The 17783-nt window shown below is 43.9% G+C and overlaps 1 protein-coding gene across 2 annotated transcripts in view; it reads right to left on the reverse strand.

The window, feature by feature from the left end:
• The window catches only part of LOC147336918 (protein NLRC3-like), a 1139417-nt gene that overhangs the window by 242759 nt on the left and 878875 nt on the right, over window positions 1–17783 (reverse strand). The window lies entirely within an intron of this gene.

Below are 17783 nucleotides of genomic sequence, written 5' to 3' on the forward strand. Positions count from 1 at the left end.
ATATAAAATGGCTAAAAGTATTAACAAATATTTTATAAAAAAACATTTATCATTCTTCCTGGGGAACTTAAAGAAACAGAATAAAACATTTTCCCATCGTAAAGAAAACTCCCTTAAAATATGGACAATAACAAAACTGCTAAATTCTTCCAGAATCTCTGTGTAGAGGAACCAAAAGAGATGTGCCACAGTTTCTGGATGATCCCCACAGAAAGTTCAATTAGTATTTATGTCTCTTTTAAATGTTACCATATAGTGACTGGCTGGGTCACATTTATGAAGAATTTTATATGAGATTTCCTTCACCTTGTTCACAATTAGATATTTATGGGATCATCCAGACTGTCTTCCAGGTGATATCTGGAACATGTCGTTTCCAGTAAGATATTCTATATATGGGAGAGACATGATATCTTCTTGGAATAAACTACGTATTCTCTTATTGCTGTTACCAAGTTCCTGTGAAAAGCAGATTTTTCCCACTGCTGACTCAGCTGGATCAGGGAGAGTGACTGAGGCAGATATTGAGCTGTCAGTGTTTTTATATAACATTAAAGTCCCTGAGGGTATGGCACCAAGCACCATTGAGAATTCCCCAACACTGACGGGAAAATTATATAGTGTAAGGAATTCATTGTAAGTAAGTAGTACTCCCTCGTTAAATTTTAAAACTTAGTAGCGGCCGCCATTGTTGGCAGCTGAAATTTGGCTGGGCCGCGCTATGAATTCTGGGATATGGTGGGCCACGAAGGACACACCCGACCCATCCTTCAAACTCGGGGGAATGAAGGACGCATTTGAAGGAGTCGAGGAATCGGGACAGCCTTCGTCGCCTGGCTGTGACGTCATCGGCCTTCAAATGCGGCCTCCGGAGGATGCAGCCGACGTTTTGGGACACAGCTTGTGTGTCTTTGTTGGTCATGTGACCTCCCAGGGACTACACATGGAAACGAGCAGTTTAGCTCAAATCTGGCAGGTTTCCATCGTCTGTTTTTGTCCTGATGTCCATGAACATGAACACTGTCCCTGTCAAACACGTCCAGATAATCTGATCCAGTGTTGTTCTTCTTCTGTGGTGTTTGTGATGGAGCAGCAGCTGCTGATCCTGATGTCCTCCACCAAGGGGGCAGCAAATTCAGCTGACTGTCATCATTTATTAAAAAGATGTAACAATGTGACATAATGCAATATAATAGTGTCAGTTACACATTGTGGGTTGCACTGTGGCCAGAATGGACATTACCTCCTGCCTAATGGAAGCTGTCAGCCATCCTGCAACCATGAATTAGATAAGCAGAAGTGAAGGGATTGTTAACAACAATTTAATAATAAAATGTAATGTGATAGTTGCACTTTATTAGCTCCCCACAATCGTATGAATAATAACCATGAATGCACTGCATGCTCATAGCAAGTTCTTTAGGTTTAAAGTGAGATCCTGCTTTAAAGGGCACTTCATCTGCTGGGAATGACATGTTTCTTCTAGTATGTAAGGCTCAGCCCATCTTACTGGGACTTACTTTTGTAGATCCACATGCTCTAAACCTGGTGCTCCATGATTGGTGCAGAAGCTTTAAGCTCCTATTAACAAATAATGACCATGGACTTAGTTGTTACTACAATAACTTATCATTGAGCAACTTTTAATTTTACTTGTAAAACTATGCAAGTAGAATTGAATGGGGCACAGTGAGCTGAGCACAGGCCCACTCTGTGACACTCAGAGGTTTGTGGATATCATACTGAGAGTATTGGACACAGTGCAGCCAGCTTGCAGCCACTTTCCCACCACTTTAGCACAATGTTTACATGAGACTCAGCCACACTAATGTTCCTGGGCAGACATGTGGTGCAGCATGGCTGATGGCACTGTACCTGCAGCTGTCATGGACAAGAACCACTCAATACCTCACCCAAGCCAAGCCTGTGCTGATGTTGTGATCTGAGACCGAGACACTAACCCAGGATCATGATATGATGTTGTGAGAGTTTCACTAAGAATTAGCTCTGATTACAAGATTTCAATCTATCGTAACTCTAATTTGTATTTACTTCAGTTTGTTCATCTTGGAGCTGTGTGCAGCTGAGGACAGTCTTATTATTACCAGGTGAGGATATGTAACAGCCACAGTCTGTAGAGATGATGTCACCATGGAGTGGTGATGTCACTGGAGCTGCCAATATGTGCTCCAGCCAAAGCTACACCAGAGGGTTGTGCTGTGTAACAGGTTGGTGCAGGTGGTGTTATCTACATTTGAACATTAGGCAACAGTCTCATGAAGACACTTTCTATTGTTCACTAAAGACCAACAATAACAGAGACAAAGGGAGAGCAGCAGAACTAGTGCTAACAATTAGCACTGCTAGCCTGCCCACCAACACCAGCTAATGTTCTAAAAACGATGATCAATGATTTTGCTGTAACGGCTCCAGCTGTCTGTGTCAGGGACACGTTGGAGATGAAGTGAGTGATCCAGTGACAAAGGTTTGGAAAGCTGCAGTCAGCTGAGACTAAAGGAGTCACCTGACCGAGAGACCAAATGTTTCACTGAGAACGTCCAGATGAACAGAATCAACCTTTGGGATAATCTGTTCCACACATCCATGTTTCACTTACTGCATTATATTTCCTCATTGCTGTGCACACAGGCCTGTGGCTTATAACCAACTCCAAGTTCAGACTCAGAGGCTGCTGAAGCTGTTTTCTGGAACAGAGACGTGTTGGATATAAAAGCAACTCTTCTTTATGTGTCAGCACTGAGGAAAGGAGCAGCTTCGTTTCTAAGTGTATGAAGGACTGTAGCAGTGTGTGTGTGAGCTTTATTTCACAGACAGAACCATGTCAAAAACACAACTTCAGGTAAAAACAATACAAAATCAAAGAGTCTGATCAGAAGGATTAAACAGAGGAGTGTGGGACTGTTTTTAACAGACAGCAGGTTAAGCCAGGCTGGAGGAGTAAACTGAGCCTCGGTGTGAGCAGCAGTGTGTTTGACAGGAAGCTGAGATAAACAGTCTGGAGCCCATTTAGTGCTTCATATGAAAGTGTGAGGATTTGAAAGCAAATCTAAAATCAAGCAGGAGTCAGTGTGAGAATGATTTGTGCTTTTCCTCAGTCAGATGCTGGGAGTTTCAGTTCATCCATGTTCAGCGTGCTGTGCTTTGTGTAACAGGAGAATATGACAGTATAAATCAAGTCTTCATGTCACTGAAAGCCTCCACAGTCTGCTATGGAGGTGCATCAGTTTGGATTTACAAGAAGAACATTTCTTAAACCTGCCACAAGATGGCGCTCCAACAGAAGGGATGTCCACAGTGTAACACAGACACACACATACTGTGTGAATGTGTGAGTGAATGGGCTTTCAACACAAGGCTTCTGCTGCTACCTTTAATGACATAATTAGCTAACAAGAACAAACTGTTAATTACCACCAAAGAACGGCTCCAGATTTTAGCTGCTGACCATTTTGTGAAACGTTGATTACATCAGCTTATTGTTGATTTTTCAACCTTAATATCAGCTGCTTTAAAGGAGCCTCGTTCTCTGGCAGTAACACTTTTCTTCACTAGATGCAGTGCAGGCACAGTCTGTGTTTCTAAACTACACACTAATGTTCATTGTTGTGCAGCTAAATCCTCCCTCTGGATGGGAAGAATCCCTGTCAGGCTTCAAACACCTGGCTTGGTGTTCTGGAGCTAATGTGTCACCTGTGAGGACTCTGAGATGAACACACAGCAGACACTTCAGTTCTCCGTCTGTGTGTCCTCAGTTTCCCAGCATGCCTTGGCTGTGGTGGTGGAGGTGAATGAGGGGGAACATGCTGCTCTGTCAGCACTCAGGTTTCATACCTGGTGATCTCAGAGGACAAAGCGGCGTTACAGCAGCGCACGTTGATGAGACCTGATGCTCTGAACAGTTCAGACTTCAGCCTCACTCTGAGAAAACAAACGACTGACTGTCAGCAGCAACTACACCTGCTCCATCAGTGACGGAGAGAAGAACTGAGACTGAGAGACATACAGCTGCAGGTCAAAGGTCAGAAACGCCCGGTTCTTTGTACGGGTCAGGAGTTAGTACTGCAGAGGTCAGAGGTCAGCTTGCTGACAAACCATTTGAAACAGTTTGGAGCTAAAAGCACAACAGCAGAGGAAAGAAGAGACACTGCAGAGATGATGCAAAATATTGTGTTTTGTTCTCAGCTGTCAAAAAGTGTAACACACGTGTTCCAGCACAGCCTTTGTGTACTTTCACTTCTCCATACTGTCCATTGGAAATCCTGTTTGTTACTTTTTGATTTCAGTCCATGTGTCCAAAGCAAACTTCTGTCCCACACTTTCTCTGCTGACTCTTCACCGATGCTCAGATGATCTCAGATGATTTCACCAGAACTCATCAAAATTCGGGCTCCACAGAAACCCAGACGTCACTAAACAAGCGTAACAAGCAAAGTGAAAACTGGTCGTTCAGCTTTATTGACCAAAGATAAGCTCACATGTCACCTCATGACACAGACACTTATTTCCACAGCATGCACGAGGACTGACAATAAGTGTCTATAAAGCCACTTCTATCTGCCACACCTGTGCTTCTGTCATGGTTGCTCTCCTCTCACTCTGTCATTTATCCACAGTCTGCCTCCCTCTGCTCCGTCAGCTGACGTCCTCTCTACACCACCTGCTGTGTTTTATCCTGCAAAAACACATTTAAGAAGCGTTGCACCGAGTAACGGGAGGAACTGCTATAAAATCCATTTAAAGGAGGTGGTGCTGAGTGCTGTGACTGGGGTCCCACCACTGACATCACGGGTGGAGGACATGTTGGAAAACTGCTACAAAGTGCTGTGCAGCCAGCAGAGCTTACAGTCTGTCCTGTGTGTCATACAGGCTCTCACACTTAGTGTTTCTGTGACACATTGAAGAGAAGTTTGTGTTGTTCACAGTTGTGCTTGTACTGAGTGACAGCTGACATGACCTAACAGGAATAATGTGTCTGTGCTGAATGAGAAGTAACACACAATGAAGTCTTGATGCATCTCAATCATCCAGGAAAGTGAGTCTGTTGCTTCTGTTCATCTGGACGCAGCGTTTTGTGGGAGAAACGTGTCGTCATCATCAGGTGACGTCTTCAGTCTCAGCTGCAGGTTTCAGTTACAAACAGGACATTTGCATAAAGACTGAAAGCAGCTGCAGGAACGATGGGCTGGGAGCTCCGTTCCTTCATCTTAATTATGCAGATTCTCAGGACCATTGATCAACAACCACTGATCCATGTCCATGAGTCCCATTCACAGAGATGTGGGAATGGCTGCAGTCACAGCATGTAAGATGGAAATAAATGAGAAGTATTTAGCTGAACTGGATTTGATTTATGTTACTTCTTTTTTAACTTGTAGTTCTACATTGGAAGATTATTGTGATATTGAAATATAAAAATACATTTATATTCTATTATTTTCTCAAAATAAGCGTCACACTGGTGGAAGCCGGTGTAGCCGCCGAAACGCCTGCATTTATGGAGACTTTCAGCCCCAGGTAGGCCAGTTATGGATCTTGGGATCCACATTATGTCAGCAGCTGTTCTCCACCGTGAACTGTGTTCAAACAAACACGCTCACGCCTCACAGACGACAGCTTACAGTCCTGTAGAGATAAAGTGACTTCGTACAGCCCCGACCTGCAGACGCTGTGCGCAGAGGTTCAGGAGCAGAAGTCCCGTTGTAAACATATCACGGCAGACCCGACGATGTTTGCATGAACGCGCAATCAGAATTGCCAAATGTTGAGCAGGTTTACAACATTAGGAAATTGCTGCGGTGCTTCAGTGCAAGCATAGTGTCATAAATAGCACTTAAATAGACATGAAAAAATAAAAGTAAGAATAAGAATTAAAAGTGGTGGTCAGTGCCAAACATGGAATGATGCAGTGACACAGCGTAGGGTCATGTGTTAGTGGTGGGAACAGTCATATGGTTATTGTTCATGTGTCCAACAGCAGAGGGGAAGAAACTGTTCTTATGGCGAGAGGTTCTGGTGCGAATGGACCGGAGCCTCCTGCCTGAGGGGAGCAGGTCAAACAGACTGTGTCCAGGGTGAGAAGGGTCAGCTGAGATCCGAGCTGCACGCTGCAATGTCCTGGAGGTGTACAGGTCCTGCAAAGATGGGAGTCTGCAGCCAATCACCTTCTCAGCAGAGCGCACAACACGCTGCAGTCTCTGTTTGTCCCTGATAGTGGCTCCAGCGTACCACACGGTGATGGAGGAGGTGAGGATGGACTCGATGATTGCGGTGTAGAACTGCATCATCGTCCGTGTTGGCAGGTTGAATTTCTTCAGCTGCCTCAGGAAGTACATCCTCTGCTGGGCTTTCTTGATGACGGAGGTGATGGTGGGCTCCCACTTCAGGTCCTGGGTGATGGTGGTACCCAGGAAGCGGAATGAGTCCACAGAGGTGATGGGGGTGTCAGTCAGGATGATGGGGGGGAGTGGGGCTGTGTGCTTCCTGAAGTCCACAATAATCTCCACTGTCTTTTGGGCATTCAGCACCAGGTTGTTGTGGCTGCACCAGGACACCAGACGTTCAACCTCCCTCCTGTAGGCAGACTCGTCCCCGTCCGAGATGAGTCCAATAACGGTGGTGTCATCTGCAAACTTGATTAGCTTGACAGACTGGTGGGTGGAGGTGCAGCAGTTGGTGTACAGGGAGAAGAGCAGAGGAGAAAGAACACAGCCCTGAGGGGAGCCGGTGCTGATGGTCCGGGAGTCCGAGACATTCTTTCCCAGCCTCACGTGCTGCTTCCTGTCCGTCAGGAAGTCAGTGATCCACCGGCAGATGGGATCAGGCACATTCATCTGGGAAAGCTTGTCTCGGAGATGGTCTGGAAGGATGGTGTTGAAGGCAGAGCTGAAGTCCACAAACAGGATCCTGGCGTAGGTTCCTGGGGAGTCCAGATGCTGCAGGATGAAGTGTAGGGCCATGTTGATGGCGTCATCTACAGACCTGTTGGCTCTATATGCAAACTGCAGGGGGTCCAGGAGGGGGGCCGTGAGGGTCTTGAGATGGGAGAGAACTAGGCGCTCAAATGACTTCATGACCACAGATGTCAGAGCCACGGGTCTGTAGTCATTTAGTCCAGTGATCCTAGGTTTCTTGGGGACAGGGATTATGGTAGAGGACTTGAAGCAGGCAGGCACATGACATGCCTGCAGTGAGGAGTTGAAAATGCCAGAAAACACTGGGGCCAGCTCGTTTGCACAGTGTCTGAGGGTGGCAGGAGACACGCCGTCTGGGCCGGGAGCTTTTCGAGCATTCAGACTCTTGAACTGCTTCCTCACATCTGCTTCATGAATATGAAGAGTTGTGGTGGGAGGAGGTGGTGTGAAATCCTCTTTTGTGTGGGGTGAGGAGGGGGGTGTTGTAGGTGAACAGTTTGAAGGTGGTGATGGCTCTATGGAGGGGGGGGAGGTGGGGGAATTAGTGTCCAAAGTGCTTCTATTGTTGGGGCCGTTGGAGGTGTGAAGGCTGCCTGATGGCTCGTCAAAACGGCAGTAAAAGTCGTTGAGGGTGTTGGCTAAGAGCAAGTCATCAGTGGAGTGGGGGGTTTTAGGCTTGTAGTTTGTGATATTCCTAAAACCTTTCCACACAGAGGCCGAGTCATTCTCTGAGATCTGCTGCTGCATCTTCTCAGAGTGCTGATGTTTAGCAATGTCCACTTTTTTAGTGAACCTGTACTTGGCCTCTCTGTAGCAGTCCCTGTCTCCGCTTCTGAACGCCTTTCTCTTTTCCAGCCACAGCTTTTTGAGTTTAGGAGTAAACCAGGGTTTGTCATTGTTATAACTCACCCTGGTGCATGATGGCACAATGCTGTCCTCACAGAAGTGGATATAGGAGGTGACAGTGTCCGTAAACTTGTCCAAGCTGTTAGAAGCAGCCTTCATTGTGTCCCAGTCTGTAGACTCCAAACACGTGCGAAGCTCCTCCACAGCCTCGTTGCTCCACAGTTTTTTGGTCCTCACGACAGGTTTGGAGAGCTTCAGCCTCTGTCTGTACGCGGGGATTAGGTGGGTCATGACGTGGTCAGAAAGTCCGAGTGAAGCGCGGGGCACCGCGCGATAGGCCCCGCTGATTGTGCTTTAGCAGTGGTCTAATGTCCTCTCCTCTCTGGTCGGGCATTTAATATACTGCTTATATTTCGGAAGCTCATGGCTCAGATTGGCTTTGTTAAAGTCCCCAAGAGCAATGATGAGAGAGTCCGGGAATGTCCGCTCCGTGTGGAGAATCTGCTCCGCGAGTGCGCACTGAGCTGCCTGCGCATCCGCGTCTGGCGGGATGTAAACAGCGGCCAGGATGAATGAAGCAAACTCCCGCGGAGAATAAAACGGTTTGCAGTGAATAAAAAGGTATTCCAGAGAGGAAGAGCAGTGCTGAGCAATCACTGTTACATCTGTGCACCAGCTACTATTGATGTAGAAGCAGACACCTCCACCTTTGGTTTTACCGGAGAGAGAGGCCTGCCGGTCCAGATGGAAGCCCTCCAGCTTAAGCGCGCAGTCCGGGATGTTCTCACTGAGCCACGACTCCGTAAAACATAAGACACAGGAGGAGGCAAAGTCTCTGTTCATGCTTCTCATCAGGGCCAGTTCGTCTATCTTATTCCAGAGTGAGCGTACATTAGAAAGGAAGATCCCAGGAAGAGCAGTTCGCAGTCCGCGTCTCCTCAAACGCACGAGTACGCCGGCTCGCTTACCTCTCTTTCGGCGTCTCGCTTTCCTGATCAGAGTCTGCAGTAAATCTGCCGCAGATGCGACAAATATTGGAAATAAATCCACAGGCGTTGTAGTCCTGTAGTTAAGGAGCTCTTCTCTGGTGTAAGAGTATCCAGAGGAGTGCCCAGACAGAAGAAATGCACAAAAACAAAACAAAAGTAACGCACTGAAGCACCAGGGCATCAATACGCGGCGCCATCTTGGATCATTTTTGGAACAAGTCTGCTCATTAAACTGTGTTAGCATGTTAGCAATTCTACTGCATGGAAAAGCAGCTCTGAGTGATTATTCAGATTTTCCTTTCAGTTATGATTTTAGTATTACTGTAGTATTATGGTGGTAGTATTGTAGTTATTGCAGCCCAGTAAACTGAGTGTGTTAACTGAAACAGTCAAATGTAGTTGGACGTCTGCAGAGATGCTCTTTATTTCAGGCGACGTTCAGGATACAAATGTTGAAGGACTGACTTACACTGTCTTTGTGTCTTTGTTTAGAAGCAGAGCGACACAGATGGATCCAGTTCTCAACCCTGTCATCACTGTGGTGGTGGGAAAGACTTTCATTGTGACCTCTGTGGAAAAACTTTCAGTCAGCAAAATACCCTAAAAGTACATCAACGTAGACACACTGGAGACAAACTGAAATACTGCAAAGAATGTGGGAGAAGCTTCACCACACCAAGTGATTTAAAACAACATGAACTGATTCACAGTGGGGTTAAAAAGCACCTCTGTGATCAGTGTGGGTCATCCTTCACCACTGCAGGTCAGCTTAAAACACACAAACGAGTCCACACAGGAGAGAAACCACACAAGTGCAGACACTGTGAGAGAAGCTTCTCACATTCAGGTAATCGTAACATTCATGAACGTGGACACATGGAAGGAAACTACAGCTGTGACCAGTGTGACAAGAGCTTCAGGAATCTCAGTTCATACTCTGCACACAAACGATCCCACGTTACTAATAAACTGTTTCACTGTTACCAATGTGCCCAAACATTCACCTCATTGTCTGCTCTGTGCAAACATCAGCGCGATCACTCAGGGCTGAAATCACTCCCATCACTGGATCACAGTGAATCTGAAGACACAGAAAGATCCTCTGGTTTCTGTGTCAGACTCAAAAAGCTTGAGATCAGGCTCCACAGAGTTCAGATAGAATCATTTAAACTTGTGTTGAACTGAACTGGTTGCTGGGCTGAACTTCTACATAATACAGATCTACATGGGATCTTCTTTTCTGTTGTTTTACTGGGTCAGTTTTGTCCTTTTTTCTCTGTCCTGGTTTTGCTCGTCTGTAAATGATTGAAACTCAGTCAAATAGTTCATTGTTCTCCAGCAAAACGTTTTGGAAACTCATGTTTAACCTTTAAAACTCTGACATGTTTTAGCACACAAGGCTTCATCGGGGAGTTCACTCATGATTGGACCATGAGAACAAAGGTTTTTAGTTCTTTCAAAGAGAGTCTTGGAGATGTTTGATGTTTCTGTTTTTCTGAAACCACCTGAAAGAAAAACTATTTTTCTTGCTTTATGTAGTGTGGAAGTTTTTAATGTTTCTTCATCTGTGATGTTCTTGAATGTGTTCACGTGAAGATGGTACAAATAAACTGTCCTTTCAGCTTTAGCTCCTAATTTATTCATTATTTATGGATGTAGCACAGCAGCCGTCTCTTGATTAACACATGGAGGGCTCGGGATCTGATGGTGTCGTCTCCCTAATTTGCCCACTCAGTAAATCTCACTCATGGCCAAGAAATTGAAATAAACCTTGTTTCCCTGCTGGATAGTGATCCACTGTAACTCTGCTCCTCCTTCCTGTTTAGGATTTCTGTGGCTGAAGTAAAATTCCCTCCATCCATCACTTATCCCAGCTAACCCAAAGTGAAATAAAGTTTTGCTCGTCTTAAAAAAGCATTACAATAATGGGCATTACCAATGCAAACTGAATGATACAGAAGATGAAAGAAGAGACTTTGATCAGTTAATAAAGCTCATGATCTGGATTCATTGTGGCTGCTACACAGATACTTCTGGGTCACTTCTCTCAGTTAGGAACCTTCCTCACCAAACTGACTGTTGGACCACACCCCTGGTTTCATGAGAAATTGTTTCAGCCATGATTTCTCTTCCTGTATTTCAGAGTAAAGACTGAAGTGACAAATGGAAGCATGTTTAAAAAACACAATGTGAGAGAGACGTTGAGGTCCTTAGAAGTTACCCTGGGTTTTTCTGTCACCCTGCTAGATGTTACACACCTTGTTATTGGACTGATTTCTACTGCTGGACTACTCCTGCGGAGAGTAACAATACTCTTACTAATTAGCTCCCTTTCACACCTTTGGGGATATTTATTTTTGTGTTTGCAGCGCTGTGAGCCAGAACAGCGAGAGAAAAATCTGCAACAGCGACGAGCCGAATGCTTACGTGAATCGCAGCAGCTGCACATGTGCTACGCTGAATTAGAGGATATCTTTGCTCTGGATTTCTATTTCTACTTTTTCATTTCTATATGATTCTTCTTGCATCTAAACAAAGATGATTCAATTTGCTAAATGTTGATGGCTCTTCGTGCTCAGGTGTAAATGAGACGTAATATTTGCTCTTGGTTTGGTTCTCCTGTACAGAACCTTGCAGTACAACAGAAACCTAAAAACATTATTTGTAGTTGTTATTCTTAGTTGTTCTGCTGCCTAAATACCACAGGGTCTAAATTGGTGAGCGTGTTTGCCACTATATTTGCCCTGGATGTAGATGCAGAAACTCTTGCTCTGTATTTGAGAGAGAAACTTAAAAGAGATGTGACCTGTCAAAAAATTGCTAGTAAACGTAGCAGGTTCAGCTCTTTCAAGGTTACTGCTGAATGTAATGATGTGGGTGAAATGTACAATCCTGAACTCTGGCCTGAAGGGGCTCTGGTGGTGCCAAGCTCAGTGGATCCAGCAGGGGAGATAACTGCGCCTTCTGGTACCAACGTATCAACATGAAGATGTCTATTAGGATATTATCTTACAACTGTCGTGGTCTACGTTTGGGACAGAGTGCAGGGGACAAAGCTCGACGGATTGTTGTGGACAGTCTCCTTGCAGAATGTGACATTTTATGCTTGCAGGAGACATGGTTGTCCAAACAGGACCTGGGAAAACTTAACTGTCTAAATGCAAGTTTTTTGGGAGTGGGGGAATCAACAACTGATCTCAGCACAGCTATAGTCAGAGGCAGAATACCTGGAGGGGTTTCTGTGCTTTGGGACAAAAAAATAGACCCTGTGATAAAGCCCATTAGACTGGATGTAGACTGGTGTATTGGTATACAATATACACAGAACAATAGTAGTTTTATCATTCTTAATATTTATACTCCCTATGAATCTTGTCAAAATGAGCAAGAATACCTCAGTAGGCTGGCTTTTATTAATGCATTTATTCAAGACAATGATACTTACAGCATATATGTTTTGGGTGATTTTAATGCTGATCTCACAGACAGCAGTTCTCAGTTTGCTGACCACTTAACTCATTTTTGTCAAGTTAATAATCTTATCTTGTCTACCAAAGTGTTACTGCCTGCAGATAGCTATACATACATAAGTGAAGCCTGGCATAGTACATCATGGCTGGACCACTGTATCTGTACAGCTGATGGACATGCAGCTTTAGCAAACATGACTATTAGGTATGCGGTAACTGTGTCAGATCATATACCTTTTGGTTTTACTGTGAATGTGGAACAAATGCCAGCAACAACTGGAAACAATATTGCTACCAGTGTAAAATTAGACTGGTCAGCTTGTAGTGAAGATGATTTCTTAGCTTATCATAGTAATACCGATATACATCTGAACAACATTTCTTTGCCCAAAGAAGCTATTTTGTGCAAGGATGTCAACTGTAAGAATGCTGTGCATAAACATTTACTCTGCTCCATGTATGATGATATAGTGACTGCTCTGCATGAAAGTGGTACACTGCTTGATAAACAATATAAGCATAAGAAACCTAACATCAGACCTGGCTGGAAAGAACATGTATCCATGTACCATGATGAAGCTCGCATAGCTTATAAATGTTGGGCCATGGCTGGAAGACCTAAACAAGGCCCAGAATTTGAATAGAAAAAATTATTGATTGCAGTTATGTTGATTGCAGTTATTTACATCAGACTTCTTCTCTGAGATAAGAGCACCATTTGTGGGAAAGATGACAGTATTTCCAGGCTGGATGCTGTTTGCAGGGAGAACTGAATGAAAGTCTCCTGCACCTCAGCGCTGAGGTCCACACCTGTGAACACAGATGAGGTCAATCTGCTGCAGCACGTAGAGCTTTACTGATCAGCAGGTTCAAAGGATTCAGCAGAGCGTAGAGTCAGAGCTAAATGCCACATCACCATAGAGTTTGTTAACAACAGCTTTCTTTGCCCTTTGTCTCGATGGACTGAATCAGGGATACTCGTCATACTTCACCTCAACCACGTCACTGAGAGACCCCAGCCTGACACAGCAGCAGAGATGATGAAAGCAGAAACAGCAAACAGATGCTTCAGTTGTGTTTCTCTCTGTGTGTGCGCTCACGCCCACTTGTGTGTGTGAACTTTCCACGTACCTCAGCTTGTTTCTCCAACATGAGCCATCAGGGCTGAAAAACATCACTAACACATGAATTCTTTCTCTTTTTGTTATCACCTGTGATCATGTGTCTCATGTTTCTGTCATTCACCAGTTCTTGTATAGTTACGTGTAACTAGACTTCTGTGGGACGTAAATGATTGTTTTGTATGCAGATCTGTACAAAGGATGGAAACACTTGATTACAAAGGAGATCTCAGCTGTGTTGTTGTGGATGGACTTCAACGTATTTGTTAAAAAAGAGAATAAAGCAAAGTGTTTTAGCTGTTTGGGAGTTTTTGTTTGATTCCATTCAGTTTTATTTCTATGGAGTCAAATAATAAGAAAGGCTCTAGAACAGCCCTGAGTTTGTCCAGGTGACACTCCTCTGAAGAACAAAGACAAAGAGGAAGAAGGGGATTCGTTTTCAAGTCTTGTTTCTTTCAAAATAAAAGCTGAGATGTTTTGGAAGCATGATAATATTTCAGCCAGGATGCCGTCTCCAAGGAGACCTGCACCTCAGCGCTGAGCTCCACATCACGCCCTGTGAAAGCACAGATATAAATCTGCTGCAGTGAGAAGAACTTTACCCAACACAAGTGTAGAAGTAGACATTTGACTTTACCTACAACCTGTTAACAACAAAGCTTTCATTGCCTCTGTTGTTGATGTCATGTAGGACTAATCATACTTCACATCAGCCATGCACACGTCAGAGGATCTCCAGGCTTTCAGTAATAAAGCCAAGCAGATGATGTGAACATAGCAATAGTAAAACATGCATCATAATCAGCTGTATGTGTCGACTATGTGGCACCTCAGTCTTGTTGGCATGAAGAAAAGTTGTGTAACATGTAGCATAAGGGCTGCAAAGACATCATGTAGACAGCAGTCGTCTGTTAGTCGTAACGTATCTCCTGTTAAAGAGTTAAATGTGCGTTCTCCATCTCTGTCCTCTCACAGCTCGCCGTACACCAACTCCAGATGTGGTAACCATGGCTGTGCCCATCAACACGCTGAAGCTGAGACGCCACCCGTCACTATGGCGACTCCAATAGGGTTACCTGTCAGCTGTGGACGCATGAAAGGAAAACAGCAGAAACACAGACATGTTTACTGGAACATTTCCTATTGACAGCTTTATGGAAAAGTGGGTTTAAACACTTTTCTATGTTTTATTTTGTTTATTTATGGATTTATTGTGAAAGGAATTTCAAAGGTTTAATTTGACCTTTCCCCTGTTTTTCATACAGACTGGAGACGAATGGATGGTGCTTTCTTTGTTTGTCTAAAGATAATGAATAAAACTCTACACACATCTTAAACCACCCTCCTTTCTATATATTTTGTTATATAAATGGAAAGTATATAAGACACAAACTGAGCTTATATGATACTAAGGACCCTGGAGGTCAGTCCACCTTTATAATTCAGCACAGCCTGGAGTCTCTTAGTCAAGCTTGTTTGTGTTTTCTGTGAGGAAGTTTTCAGCAGCAGCTCTTTTCTTGGATGTTGGTTCCCTTTGTTTCCATCCTCTGTTAAGATGTTTCAGTAATGTTGAGGTCTGGGGAGGCCAATCCATGGCTGACGTCCTGTGATGCTGCATTAGCAGTTTGTTCATAGTGAAAAATGAAGCCACTGCCAATCAGACATTTGCACAGTGGATCAACTTCTGATGGTACTGTCCTGAATTCCACACCTATAATATGTTTGCACATACTGATGAATATGTGCAGCTGATTTTCAGTCCAGTTCCTGTGTGACAGACGCCAGTCTTTCTGCCTGTGTCCTTCCTTAACAATAGAGCCATCCTTCCACTGAGACTGTTTCTGATGAGGCTTCACTGAGCAGTAGATGGATCCCTCAGCTCATCTAATCGTCCTCTTTCTAACACATGACTGTCAGAAACTGTTAATCTGCTGCAGCTCTTTAACTCCTCCACTTCTTTTTTTGTAATCTCTTAGTTTCCTCGTCTTTTAAGGTGGCACTGCACACCAGATCCAAAGTCAACATGCTGTTATATAATGGAGTTGAACCTGTAATGGAGTTTGATTTAAACCAATCAGCAATTAAGTGAATGATGATGAGCAAAGATGGTGGAGGTGGTGGATGAAGACCCGGACAGCTGTGGTTGGCTCCTCGTATAGAGCAGAGTGAGGTTGTGTTTGCACATTATTATAAAACCATGTTCACCATATATTTTAGCTGCAGACAATAACATGATTTCTTTGCTGTGGTGATTTTATTCCACTTTGGTAAAATGGGAAACCATCATTTCTTGCTGTAATTCACACATTATTCCAAGAGCCTCAACACGAGCCTTGTAGTCCGACCATATATAGACAAATCAATAGTTGTGTTTGTAACAGCTCATGAACATGAATCGTTCCACTTTAAAATCATTGTAAACTAAACTGGAATAAATGAGTGTTTATATATAGTTTTGTCTCAGCTGTTCATACACAGTGTTTCAGTTCTTATCAGAGTCCCACCGTCTCACTGTGGTGAACCTTTAGCTCTGTTGTAAGCGTGTTGTTAGACCAGGTTTCCCTCATTTAAAAATAATCTCTCATTAGAAATGGACATGATGTCTAAGACATAGAAATGCTTATTATGGGTTCACTTGATGTCACTGAAAAGATGCACATGGGTAACGTGCAGGCCATCCAGCTCCGAGGTTTATCTCCTCACCTCGAGTCTGCGACACTCTCTCCGTGTCCTCTCAGATAAGGGCGCGCACATTTCTGCACGATCTTCTAAATTACAAAGAGCGACTCACAAAACAGAAGCTCACAAAACACTCATCACAAACCAAAAATGGCTCCACTGAGCGTCAAACTGTCACCAGAATTTACTGATAATCTAAAGACTCACAGAACTCATTTTGTCTCATTGTGTCTTAGTTTGAGACATAAGTGCATGATCATAATACTGTGTAGTTAGATGAGACAGAGCTGATGCTTGCTCTTAATTATCCTCTTCATGTTTCCCGAGCCTCAGCAGTGGAAGCTACCATGGATAGAAAGACTATGACTCATCTTAAATCTCAAATCTTTGTCTCCAAAGAGCTGCTGATGTGTCCGATATGATCCACAAGCTTAAACTAGGATTATAAGTGTGTGCAGTGATGTGTGTGAAACCTCTGAGGACTCACACGTGTGTGCTTCAGCCCACACACACATATGAAGCACTGCGACCTCACACAGAAGTGTTTTACACATCCAACCTGAATCCTGATCATTTCTACAGTTTATTAAGTTCAGCTTCACCTGAACATCAGTGATGAAGCTGCTCTGACTCCATCACAGCTCACAGCTGTTGGAATGAGTCAAACAATGAAGAAGGTTCAGAAACAGCTGATGATTTTACAGAAACATGATGCAAACATGAAAATGGACACATGATTTTTTATTAACAGACACTGTTTATGTTTCACTGTGCATGACGTCATCAACACTGACACCAGGGGGCGCTCATCACCAGCCTGAGGAAGTGTGATAATGGGGGGAGACGCAGTGTTGTGTGTACTGCAGTCGGACAGAAGGAAAAACTTCCTCCTGAAAACATTTTCATCCTTCCCAAAAGTGTTTGAGTCAAATGTTACAAATATATAAATACAATAAAACACAGGGTCTTACATAAAATTAGTGATGCAGTTGTGCACTGAGCACCTTTCCAATGTTCCTTCCTCAGATGAGTCCAGCTGCTGAACACATTAACATCTGTATGTAAATGTAGCCGAGAACCAACCTGAGCACTGCTGGGAAAATACAAAGGCAACCATCAAAGTGCTGTATTATCTTATTTATTCTGAATGTTGACTTAGATCCACACCACGATTTATGAAACTATAGAACTAAAATAACAACAATCGTCTGCTTCTTTAAAATTTCTTTCATTACATCAAACCAGTGAAAACTGAAAAAAACAAAGAGCTGTTAGCATGTTCAGACCAACTTTGAGACAGAGACTGTAAAGTTCTGCACTTTAAATCCTGCCTGTGTTCCTGCAAATGATTCACACTGAAAGTATCTTAGTTTAGTATTGAGTGAGCCACAAAGCAGCCTGATAGCTTTAAAACAGGAAAAGTAAATGAAATTGACAGTTTCAGTGTAGCTGGATCTATTATTGGGGGGTCATGGCCCCCGTAACCCCGCCTGGTCCTGAGGTCAAATCCACCATCTTTGTTTCAGAGCTTCATGTTCTCCCGTGTTTGTGTGCGTCCTCTCCGGTACTCCGGCTTCCTCCCACAGTCCAAACACATGCAGTTAGTGGGGTCAGGTTAGCTGTGAGTGGTTGTGTCTCTGTGTTATTCCACCTTAATCAATGACTTCCTGTTAGCATGAAGTGCTTCTGTAGGACTGATGTCATTTTCATGGTTGGATCATTTAAATGAAGCTGGACTCAGATGCA

The sequence above is a fragment of the Aulonocara sp. 'chitande type north' Nkhata Bay genome, linkage group LG3 (genome assembly GCF_057382095.1).
Source record: "Aulonocara sp. 'chitande type north' Nkhata Bay isolate Kocher_YH1m ecotype deep benthic linkage group LG3, A_spYH_male_GT1.1, whole genome shotgun sequence".
In the NCBI taxonomy this organism is placed as follows: Eukaryota; Metazoa; Chordata; class Actinopteri; order Cichliformes; family Cichlidae; genus Aulonocara; species Aulonocara sp. 'chitande type north' Nkhata Bay.